Source organism: Artemia franciscana, chromosome 12 (assembly GCF_032884065.1).
Source record: "Artemia franciscana chromosome 12, ASM3288406v1, whole genome shotgun sequence".
Taxonomy (NCBI): domain Eukaryota; kingdom Metazoa; phylum Arthropoda; class Branchiopoda; order Anostraca; family Artemiidae; genus Artemia; species Artemia franciscana.
In genome coordinates, this window is record NC_088874.1 from 3,386,410 (window position 1) to 3,399,256 (window position 12,847).

The 12,847-nt window shown below is 32.7% G+C and overlaps 1 protein-coding gene across 6 annotated transcripts in view; it reads left to right on the forward strand.

Moving 5' to 3' along the window:
• Nucleotides 1-12,847, forward strand: part of LOC136033588 (uncharacterized) — a 109,445-nt gene that overhangs the window by 63,779 nt on the left and 32,819 nt on the right. For all 6 annotated transcript variants that reach the window (XM_065714361.1, XM_065714358.1, XM_065714359.1 and 3 more), the window contains 2 exons: nucleotides 4,046-4,247; nucleotides 9,321-9,495. The gene's annotated coding sequence lies outside the window, so the exon portion shown is untranslated. The remainder of the gene's footprint in view (nucleotides 1-4,045; nucleotides 4,248-9,320; nucleotides 9,496-12,847) is intronic.

Genomic DNA, 12,847 nt, shown 5'->3' on the forward strand with positions numbered 1-12,847 from the left:
TGTGGCGTACGTAGCACAGGTATGCCCGTAGAAGACTGTGGGCGTTGCACCCGAAGCGGCGCGTTTTTCAAAGGGTTTGCAGAGATGTGTTTCATTTACAGGTCACACTATTAATATGGGTAGTAAAGGTGCTATCATTTGAGAAAATGATACCTAGTATTTTCATCTCACGCACAACAGGGAAAGGAATTTCAGGGGGGACGAAGTCTCTCTTTAGCAGGTTTAGTTTAAGTATTTTTACTTAACAGAGTTAATAGTCGATTTTGTATCAGAGCACTGTGAACTTAGTAGATCTCGGTCTCGTGATTTCAGAGAATTGTAAAAAAAATGACTTTCTCTTTTTTGGCTTTGTTGAGATATATTTGATTTTTTTTTATTCGGCAAAACCCTCTCAATCTACAAGTGCCAAGCTCAATTTAGTGTCCATGAGTTTGGTGGACAGAGGAATAAGTTCTACTCCATCCCCTCTCTATCCCAAACTGATATAAATAATTACATCACAATAGTCACAATGAATAGAGTTAGTAAATTTACACCCTAACGTTATAAATGTGATTTTCAGTGTCCTAAACGTCATAATTATAAGTTTTAACGCTATAAACGTCAAAAAAAGATTAAACGAATAAAGGTATGGCTCCAGGTGAGTAAGTAATAATATTTACAATCAAAACACCTGGACTATCCTTATTTCTATTTTGCTTAAAATAGATACAGAATGGCAAGAGATTTTTTTTAGTTTGAAATATTTTTGGTTTACCTTCAAATTCCCTCGTCAACCTCACTTTCGTTTTATTTCCTCCTCTATAAAATCAATTCATATAGACTTGATCAAGGCTATTTTTCTCATTCTCTCTTTCTTTCCTTTTTTCTACATAATCATTTCATAGCTTTACAGTGCTGGGTGTATATTACTACCTCATTTTTATTTATTTATTTTTTCTTCTTTTCTTCAAAACCAATTGAATAGCATAGAACCAGTAATACTTTCGCAGAAAACTGTAGTGAAATATTGCAAATCTTTTATTCTAATTCGGTTATAGAAGTTATAAGTTAGTTCAGGTAGATAAGGGGTAATCGGTATTAAAGTAGGAGGAAAAAGGAAATTTGGTGCTTTCTCTTTCTGCTATCTGCGGGAGAATAATTTCAAAATGGGACCTTCCCGCGTACATATAAATTAAAAAAAGTAGTTCGAAGTGTCCAATATAGAAGTAAACTACAGTTATTTCTTAAATTATATATTTTGGTTTTTATTCTTTGATTTTTTTTTTCGCTCAAAAATTCATATTTTTCTCCTGCTAACCCAAGCTATTTAGCGATAAGAATATGAAGTTTTGGTCAGGTCTGTAAATTCAGATGTTGAAGGAAGAATTTTTGCTTTTGTTAATTTAGTCCATTTGAATTAATCAAGAAATCATTCCTATTTGAACTCATTCGAGGCTTCTAATTAATTTTTAATCAATGCTTGCCGCATTACAATATGTCGCGGTTTAAATAAACAAATTTTATTTAATTTTTACGTTAAGAACGAACTTTTACTAAGACACGAATTTACTACGTTTTTGTACATAAATTGACAAGTTTATACATTATTTTATTCTATGAATAGGAATTTTCTATGTTAGACAGTCGTTAGGTATAATTCTGAAACACGGGGCTTCGAAAAGTTAAGGAAGATAATCTAAATTTTTTCATTACTATTTTCAAAGTAGTTTTGTGTACTCACTTAAGCAACTGTACATTTAAGGAGAAGCTGTGAGACAATTTTGGTTTGACTGATCGTCCTAGTCAATTTAGAAAAAAAATGAAGATTGTTAGAAAGTACCTTACAGATAAAAGGTTGATCACTTGGCAAAATTATGTCTGGATATATCAGTGAGTTCCAAGCGTAAAGCAAATTTTCTCGGATTATATGAAAAGATATTATAAGTACGTATTCAAAAAAGGCAGAAATCTCAGGAGTGAAATTGAAGATGAGTATCCACAGCTCTGGCTGGCTTGGAGCAGAAACGATTTGTTAATATTAGTTGTAGTATATTCTTCAATAGTGATGCTCTCTAAGTACTATTGCATGGTTCTGAAAGGTTGGCGCTGAAAAAACTGCTAGAAAAAAGAGTCTGAAGTTTTAAATATAATTGTCTTTGACGAATTCTGGAATCACCTAGATGGACAAAATTACCAACTCATCCATTAGAGAGAAGACTAAACAGCCACTCTTTAAAGTCTTTATTGATAAAGTCATAAGCCGTTTGTAGCTATAGCGGGGGTATTTGGTTAGAATGGGTAGCAATCGCATTCCTAATGATGTTTGTTGTTGGACTCATCCTGGAGTTTGACTTCTTGGGCAACAGAAGGTTATACTTGGACGATGCCTAGAAAAGACGAAGTACTCTCAAGAACAGCCCTTGATGATCTTTGGCTGAAGACATCGGAGAGGTTATCATGGAAGGCATCGTTGCCACCTTTTGCTCCGACCGACGTAGGAAGTCCTAATTCTAAGGAAAGTAATATCCTTTGTGTTTTCGAAAAACTTTTGCTTGTAACATTTTCCATTATTTTCTTTTACAAATTTCTAATCAAATTTTTCTACTTAGGTCTGCACAGCTGACATCCCTATCTTCTTATTAGGGGTGAGAAAAATCTTCGTTACTCATTGTGATAAGGCTATTGAGCAATTTTATGCTGTGATTTCGTTGCTAGATGTTTTTATCTTCTTTTTAAAGGCTCTCGAAAGCTTTTTGGATCATTGCCAAAAGGCTAATTGCACCATTTAATTTTCATTTTTGGTTGATATTTTCTTATTCGGTAAAGGATATTCGCTCATTGCCAAAGAACAGTTTAATATTCTGTTTTCGGTTGTTGAAAGGTTCATGAAAGTATTTTTGCTTATTGCTGAAAGGCTAATTGAACGATTTAATCTTCCCTTTTTTTTGGTATTTTCTTGTTAAGATCTGTAAAATCTTCTTTGCTGGTTGCCAAAAATTGATTAAACAATTTAATATTCAGCTTTCGGCAGCTATAGGCTGTTTTACTTTTATTTCTTAAAAAAAAATTTAATTCCCAAAAGGATAATTAAACAATTACTTGTTTTATTTTCGGTTGCTATTTTTTGTTAGTGGATTTTGAGGTACTCTTTGCTCATGTCCAAAAAGCGATTGAACAATTCAATATTGTGCTTTTGGTTGTTATAGGCTATTATAATTTTTTTTAGAGGCTCGTGAAAGCTTTTTTGTTCGTTACGAAACGGGTAATTGGACAATTTAATATTCTGTGTTTGGCTGTTATAGTTTGTCGTCTTTTTGTTAATGGTTCTGAACTCTTACTTTCTCATTGCCAAAATGCTAATTAAACAATTTTATGTTCTGCCTTCGATTGTTATTTTCTTGTTAGTGGCTTGTAAAATCTTCTTTATTCATTAGAAGAAAAAAAAACTGAACAATTTAATATTCTAATTTATAATCATTTATAATCTTCTTGTTATAGGCTCGCTGCAAGCTGGACAATTAAATATTTTATTTTGTTGCAATATTTTTGCTAGAGGTTCGTGAAATCTTTTTTGCTCATTACAAAAAGAGTGTTGAATAATTTAATATTCTGTTTTCGGTTGTAATAGGTTTTTAACTTCTTGATAAAGATTCGTGAAAGCTTTTTTCTCAATAAATATTTTAATGATATATTTTTGGTTGCTATTTTCTTGTCAGATACTCATGAAATCTTCTTTGCTCGTTGCCAAAGGGATAATCAAACAACTGAATAGTCTGTTTTTGGTTGTTATATTTTCTTATTACATGTGCTTAGGAGTTTTTTTTTGGGTTTTCACCAAAGGCTAATTGAAAAATTTTATATTCTGTTTTTGGCTATTATTTTCTCGTTGTGACCTCGTTATGTCATTTTTGCTTATCATCTAAAGTATAATTAGACAGCCTAATATTCTATCTTTGGTTGTTATGAGTTGTTATTGTCTTGTAAGAGAATTACAAATCATCTTTTTAGCTCATTGCTAAAAGGCTGTCTTGATAAGCTAGTGATCTATTTTTGATTGTTATAGGAGGATGAGACGGATCGTGTTCGCCGTGTGTCAGCGCATCAAATACTAGATCAGCGACCTAGATCATCTTCATCTCCGCCAAATAGCTACTATAGCCCTAGCACAACTCCAAACTTGGAAGCAAGGAAGATATCTGAAAGCTATATGAGCAGAAAATTTTCGTCCCAGTCACAGCTTATTGATAAATCAAATTTTATAAGCCGTAAGTTGCTTTCTTTTCATAATTAAATAAAAAAAAAGTTTTTTTAAATGAAAGTAAGGAGCAACATTAAAACTGAAAACGAACAAAAATTACTCCGTATATGAAAGGGGCTTTTCCTCCTCAACGCCCCACTCTTTACGCTAAAGTTTGACTCTTTCTCTTAGCTCTATTTTTAAAACAATAAGAAACGTTAGCGTAAAGAGCGGGGCGTTGAGAAGGAAAAGCCCCTTTTATATACGGAGTAATTTCTGTTCGTTTTGTTTTAATGTTGCTCCTTACTTTCATTTAAAAAAACTTGTTTTTTTATTTAATTTCTGGACGTTTTTTAATTAATGCATGTATTGATCTTGGCTCTCCGCACATAAATAATTAAAAAAATTTCGTATATTAATTATTTGTAATTAATCGGAAGATTTTGGAAAAAAAGAGCGAGGGAGGAGGCCTAGTTGCCCTCCGATTTTTTGATTACTTAAAAAAGCAACTATAACTTTTAATTTTTTACAAACGTTTTCATTGGTAAAAAATAAACGTAACTTACAAATTAACTTACATAACGAACTTCTATATTCGTAAGTTTTTATAGCGTATATGAGCGGGTTCAACCCTCGTCGATACCTCGCTCTTTACACTGAAGCTTAAATTTTGTCCCAACTCCTTAAGAATGACCTCTGAATCACAAAGGCCGTAGAATAAATAGTTGAAATTACTAAAAATACTTTAGCAATAAGAGTGAGGTATAACGAGGAAGTAAACCCTTCATATGCGTAATAAGTTTTGTCTTTTTTAAGTTTTGATGCTGCTCCTTACTTTCAGTAGAAAAAACTTTTCATATTTATTTTTCATTGTTTTTTCAAATAATTCAAAAAAATCCTGCGCCCCCTTGTTGAAATTCTCTTCCCTCATGAGAAGTTTCTCCATGGAAATATCCTCCCACGTACTCCCCTCTCAATTCTCCCCCCTAAACCAAAAAAAATCCCCCTGAAAACATCTGTACACTTCCAAGCAACCATTACTATATGTAAACACAGGTCAAAGTTTGTAACTTCCAGCCCCTCCCATGGGAACTTCGGGGGAGTAAGTCGTCCCTAAAGACATAGTTATTTGGTTTTTCGACTATGGTGAATAAAATAACTATTTCAGAATTTTGATCCGGTGACTTTGGGGAAAAATGAGCGTGGGAGGGGTCCTGGAGGCCTTCTAATTTTTTGGTCACTTGAAAAGGGCACTAGAACTTTTAGTTTCCGTTAGAATGAGCCCTCTCGCGATATTCTACAACCACTGAATCGATACGATCACCCCTGGAAAAAAAAACAAACAAAAAAACAAATAGACACGCATCCGTGATCTGTCTTCTCGCAAAAAATGCGAAATTCCACATTTTTGTAGATAGGAGCTTGAAACCTCTACAATTAGGTTTTCTGATACGTTGAATATCATGGTGTGATTTTCGTTAAGATTGTATGACTTTTAGGGGGTGTGTTTTCCCCTATTTTCTAAAATGAGGTAAAGTTTTTTAGGCTCGTAACTTTTGATGGGTGTAACTGATCTTGATGAAACTTATATATTTAAAATCAGCATTAAAATGCAATTCTTTTGATGTAACTATTGCTATCAAAATTCCATTTTTTAGAGTTTCAGCTACTATTGAGCCGGGTCGCTGCTTACTACAGTTCGTTTCCACGAACTGTTTGAAAAAAAAAATTTAAGAACATTTTTTGCTAGTTTTGCCTTAAAAACATCAATGATCCACCTATGATCTGTTTATTTCGGTCTTTATCAATCTATAATCAGATTGTATAGTCCTTGAGTAGCTTTCTTTTCTTAAAAAAACAACAACAAAAAACAGTTTTCTTATATGAACATTTTTTGCTAGCATTGCCTTAAAAAAGTGGAGTTTCAGCTTTATGATCATCAACCGACCTATGATCGACCTATAATTAGATTTTATAGACTATGAATTGTCTTCTTTTGTTTAAAATCTTCTTTTCTAAAAAGAATTTTTTTTTGTTTACCTAAAAAGGTGGCTTTGCAAGGTCATTGTCATTAATAATTGACTATATATAATTAGCAGCCTCCGTGACCATAGAGAAAAATCGTATATGCAAACCTAAATATTTGTGTACATTAACGCGTTGAGGTCGTACAAATGTCAATTGTAGCTGGCTCATAATTTAGAACAATAGAAGTCAAATCTTGACGCCATGAGTTTGAGCTTGAAGATGGTGATTTTTAATGTTGTTTTGGGCTATAGTTGCATTTGTGGAGAACAAAAATCGAAATTAGGCTACATAGTAGGTGCAGATAGATGGATGGAATTTGACTAAAGGGGAGGTGTGTTTTTTTTTCTCTTAAGTACGTCTTTCAAGGTCATAGCTTCGCCAAATCTGTTCTGTTTTGTCTAATGGAGGAGGGAATGAAGTTAAAGTGTCAGGGCCAGCCTTTTTAAGCTCAAGGGGGAGTGGGAGGTGGCGAATGTTTCTCTTTATGGATAAAGAATACGACTGGGGGGATGCACCCACCTAATAGGAGATTGTAAGTTTACACCCTGAAATGCAAAGACCTGTCTAGCCTGAAAGTTGCTTTAATACAGCAAAAGAGTTAGAATGAAGAGTATTTTTAAGGTCTTTCTAAGTTGAACCTGCAGGCGATAAATTTAAAGTTCTGACTGAAAACACCTTTAGCACTAACTACAATCGTTCAATGCAACCATGAAATAATTATGCAACTACAATTATACAGCTGGAGACAGCCGTAGCATCCAAATCTAGCCGTTAGAAAAAAAATATCTTCTTTCTTAATCCTTCTTTTCCAATGTAATTGTGTTTATTCCCGAAATATATTCTTGCAATTACCCCTTCCCCTCCCTATATTTTGTAAAATGCCTTTTTGGTGTTTTTATTGACCCCCCCCCTTCTCGATATTTATATCTGCTTTTTATCTTAATTAAAAGAAATTTGAAAAAACCTTGTCTGAATAATTCAGATTCATAGCTGAATCTTAGAATTTGATCTACGTAAAGGTGTTTGACTAACAAATTACACTGATATTTCATATCAATATATTTACCAAATACAACGAAAAAAAATTGAGATGGTGTGGTCTGGGAATTTCTGGCCTGAAAAAAGGTCTAGAAAAGTCACAAGACACCCCCCTCTCTAGATATTTATATCTGCTTTTATCTTAATTAAAAGAAATTTGAAAAAAACCTTGTCCTCCCCCCTGTCCCTTGCTGAATAATTCAGATTCATAGCACAATCTTAGAATTCTGATCTACGTAAAGGTGTTTGACTAACAAATTATACTGATATTTCATATTAATATATTTACCAAATACAACGAAAAAAAATTGAGATGGTGGGGTCTGGCAATTTCTGGCCTGAAAAAAGGTCTAGAAAAGTCACAAGTTTGATAAAATTTGCTCAGAGCCTGAATATTTGCTAAGATTTCATGTGAGTGATGCCGTATTTATGTACATTTCAAGAGCCAAAATTATTTGGTTTTTCCTTAGGAGTGTCCGTATGGTTTTGACATGCAAAAATTTCACAATATGATTAATTACTTTGTATGGGTAAAGAAATAACCCGATAATCATGCTATTGCGCAATTTATATATTTCAGAAATTACAATAAAATACAGGACGCGTTATTTTAGTGTCTGCGAAGGATAAACTGGAAAGATGAACTGAACTCGTGCCTGAATATCTTAATTCAACTGACATTTTCTGATTAGCCACTATATGACTTGACACCAAAGAATAAAACGATTATGCCAAATACACAATTTAGATATTTCAGAGAGCAAAGGTATTGGAACATTTCTTGTTGTTACTGAATTATAAAAAAAAAATAAAATTACAGCAAAAATATAACGACTCGAGGAAGAAGTTTTTTAATATTTATGATGTCTTACGAAACTACGCATTAATTTGAATGAATCCGAACAGCTAAAGCAAAAACCACAGAAAAATCTGTGAGGTACTGATGCAGGAAGATGAAGTGCAATGAGATCTATGTCTAGAAGACATGGGTCATCAAGCAAGGAAGCAAATACCAAATGAAAATAATAGACAAAGAAATCTTTGGTTATAAGAAAAGCGACAGGGATGATCACATCAAATCGTTAGCAAAATCTGCGATTAGAAGAGAAGCAACAGTGAGAATCACAACATGTTCCAAGATAAAAAAAATCCTATAAAATGGATGATTTCTTGATGAGTTAACAGGAAGGAGGAAATCACACCAGAGTTTCTTAATTTATTTGAAATTGCTGATTGAACACCTCATGATTCAAAACTGAAGAATAACGCGATGATTAAGCTAGTGCGTAATTACTGAATCAAATATACAAGTCTACCGCGTGCCGAGGCTTGGGCAAAGCCCAGGAATCCATTATTTAAATAACTAAAATATAAAATTAACATATGAATTTAATAAAAATTATTTAAATCGATTTTTATTAAAATTTATTTATACAATATAAAATCTTGTCATATGTATAATATAATATAAAATTATTACTATAAAATTTTATCAAAAATCTATTTAAATCAACTTTAATTTAATTAAATTTTTACTAATTTAAATTCCAAATTTAAATATTAAAGTAATATAACACAATATAAATAATTAAAATTATTCATTTGTGATTAAATCTATTTAAGTTTATTTATTTTTTCTTAATAAATATTAAATATTTATGCGTTGCTTATCATTTCGTTGCGCGTAATGTTGTCTTTGTTAAAATGGGCCTGCAGAATTTTTTAATCGTGAAAACCACTCCGCTTAACTGATCTAAAGGCAATAACTGGAATTATGTGTCAATTTAGGGTCCATTTAAGGTCTTTGAATTGTATTTGCAATTGAAACGATTATCATATTTGAGAGAGCATACAAATGCAATCGATAGTGTGTCTACCTTGTCCCTACTTAAGTGATGGATCATCTCCAAATTTACTGGAGCAAAGGGTTATATCTTTTTTTTCTTTCTTTTATAAAGTGCTTCAATATTTTGATCAAAGTCAATTTGCTGGATATGATCTCGTTTTTTATTATTATTAAATCCTTCAATTTCAGTGTTGTCTGATTCTGACACCCAGATGAAGCCTACAAAAAAGATTTATTTTATTGGTGTTCTCTCCGAACTCGTATCGTATTTGGCCATTCATTTAATTTTTGATCAAATCGTTCGAGATACTGAGGACCCTGAATGCTTGTGATACTTAAAAATAAAAGGATGAAAATGAAACAGGTAAAGTATTCTTTCTTATTTCTGTTTCTTCAATAAAAGTCAAAAGTATTGATATGAAGTATGGCTGTCAGTCACACTTTATGAATCACTGATATTAGTGAATTCGCTAGATGTCTCATTTTCTTAGGGTAATTAGATAAAAGGATTATGTACTACACAAATATTGAGAACGGCGGTTGAAATAAATATACACATTCACAAGAAATTCCTCCTTAATATAGATACTGGAACCCTCCCCCCCCTTCAGTTCCCATCTGTAACACTTCTTGATTCTGATTCTCCTTGTAGTTTACCTTTATAATGCAAACCCACGTATGTTAGTTTTGTCGTAACCAATTGAAAGTTCCAGTTTTTTAAAACCCGGTGAGAGATTAGCTCATCAAAGTTCATTGAATAAAAGACATTCCCGATTACCCCCATCTCTAGAGTTTATAAAATACTTGTTTCAACAAAAGGATGAAAAGAATAACATTCCCCCCTCCTTCCCTCCTTCTTTATACCCTTGTTTGTTCAGCTATTTATTTTAATCAATTATTTCTCAGTTATTACTGTTTGTTAAATTATTTATTAAAAACAAATTCCATATTTCTTGTAGGCTTAGATACTGTTTCTGTGCAACAATAATTTTTTATATTCATGAAAATTTAAAGTTGAAAACAACAGCAATTGTTTTATATTAAAAGGTTAAGGTCTTTGGAAAAAAATAGCATAAACAAACTTACTAATTTCTTGCACCTCTTGTTAGCGAATGGTAAATAAAAGCTCTTTAGCATTTCTTTGGTTTTCTACAATATTGAACTCACTAAAACAAGCAAGGTTTTTGTTCCTCACTTGTCTAATATTTTAAAGTTACTAGATTTACCCAATAAAATTTTTAAAATCAAGATTTTCTATTTTTAAGAAAATTTTTCTCTGTAGAACCTTTTCAAACAGTTCGTGGTAACCAACTGTAGTAAGAAGCGACCCGGCTCAATAGTAACCAAAACCCTAAAAAACGGAATTTTGATACCAGTAGTTACATCAAAAGAATCGAATTTTAATGCTGGTTTTAAATATATAAGTTTCATCAAGTTTAGTCGTACCCATCAAAAGTTAGGAGCCTAACGAAATTGCCTTATTTTAGAAAATAGGGGGAAACACCCCCTAAAAGTCATAGAATCTTATCAAAAATCACACTATCAGATACAACGTATTAGAGAACCCTACTGTAGAAACTTCAAGCTCCTATCTATAAAAATGTGGAATTTTTTGTTTTTGCCAAAATACCACGGATACATCTTTATTTTCTTCAATTTTTTTCGCTAGGGGTGATCGTATCAACCCAGTGGTCCTAGAATGTCGCTGGAGCGTTCGTTATAATGGACATAAAAAGTTTTAGTGCCCTTATTAAGTGACCTAAAAAATTAGATGGTACCTAGTCCCCCTACCACGTTCATTTTTTCCTCATAGTCACCGGCACAAAATTTTTAAATAGCCGTTCTGTTCGACTTAGTCGAAAACTTAATAATTATGTCTTTGAGGACGACTTTAGGGGAGGGGCTGCTAGTTACAAACATTGACCGTTGTTTACATACAGTAATGGTTATTATGAAGTGTGCAGGCGTTTTCAGGGGAATTTTTCGTGTTAGGGTTGGGGTGGTTCGTGGAGGGGAGGGGGTTACGTGTGAGGGCCTTTCCATGGAGTAATTTATCATGAGGGAAGAGAATTTCGATGAAGGAGGCGCTGGATTTTCTAGTATTATTTAAAAAACAATGAAAAAATAAATATTTTTTTCAACTGGAAGTAATGAGTAGCATTAGAATTTAAAACAAACTGAAAATATTATGTATGTAAGGGAGTTTGTCTCCTCCACAGTACCTTGTTCTTTACACTAAAGTATTTTTAGTAATTTCAACTATTTATTCTACGGCCTTTGTGATTCAGGGGTCATTCTTAAAGAATTGGGACAAAACTCAAGCTTTAGTGTAAAGACTGAGTTATTGACGAGGAGGCGAACCTCCTCAAATACGTAATAAAAATACAAAAATATAGAAGCTTATTGCGTAAGTTAATTCGTAAGTTATATATATTTATTACTAACAAAAACGTTCGTAAAAAATATTAGATTTTATTTGCATTTTTAAGTAACCATAATTGGAGGGCAACTAGGCCTTCTTCCCGCCCCTTTGTCTTACCAAAATCGTCCGATAAAAACTATGAGAAAGCTTTTCAGCCAAAAAAAAAAAATTTTCAAATTTCGTTTTAATTATTCATGTGCGATGAACCAAAATCAAAACACGCAATAATTCAAAAATGTTCAGAAATTAAGTAAAAAAATCTTTTTATAATTGCAAGTAAGGAGCGACATTAAAACTTAAAACGAACAGATAGTGTTCCGTATATGAAAGGGGTTGCCCCTCCTCAATGCATTGCTCTTTACGCAAAAGTTTTTTATTGTTTTAAAAGTATAGTTGTGAAAAAGAGTCAAAATGTGTGAGAAGTTGTGTGTGGGTTTGATAGAATAGATAAATAGATAGATAACTGTATTTCAAAAACCCATGGGCCATATACAGACAAAATTATAAATAAATAACAAACAAGCAAGGAAATTAACAACAGTACGAATTACAAACACGCACAAAAAACAGAATTCAACGCGAAAAGTGCCTAATCTAACAACAACAAAAATTAGTTATATAAAACTTTTTTTTCTTATTAAGGATTTATCTATATACACTCCCACTCGAAATATTGTGGTTGGGTTACTATTTTGCAGAATACCCGGAAGCATCAAATTAATCCCATGCAAGTAAATTTCCCGTAAATCCAAGAGCAACGGGCATTTCCGGAGAAAATGATCCAAGTCTTCATCATCATCTTTACAAAGGCAACAAACACCGCCTATCAGGACCAACTATCATTTTATTTTTGTCGAAATTTTTTTGTCTGTTCTGGATTGGAAGACAATTCGCCCTAAGCTAAATCCAACGCCGTAGAGTCATAGCCGGTAAATTAAATTTAAAATAAACTTCCTTTCCAAAATTAGGTTTTGCCTGATTATAATGTTGTAGGGTTGTAGAATCTAAAACCAGCCCTTACCAATGCTGAATTTCCTGACTCTCTAACATAAATCGTACCTGGCCTTCTAAATTTGTTGGTACATCACTAGAGCAAAGACAATTATTCCATAAATAAGGCATTCCTACTTTATCTAGTAATGATTTAATTTGGGATGGCCATGAGGTTTTTAAACCACATTTCAACATCTGTTCATATGCCACTCTTACCAGTCTATCTTTATTACTCTTAGCTAACTTCAGCCAGAATCTAAGCATTAAAATATACCTACGTTGCTTTAAAGAAAACAGGCCC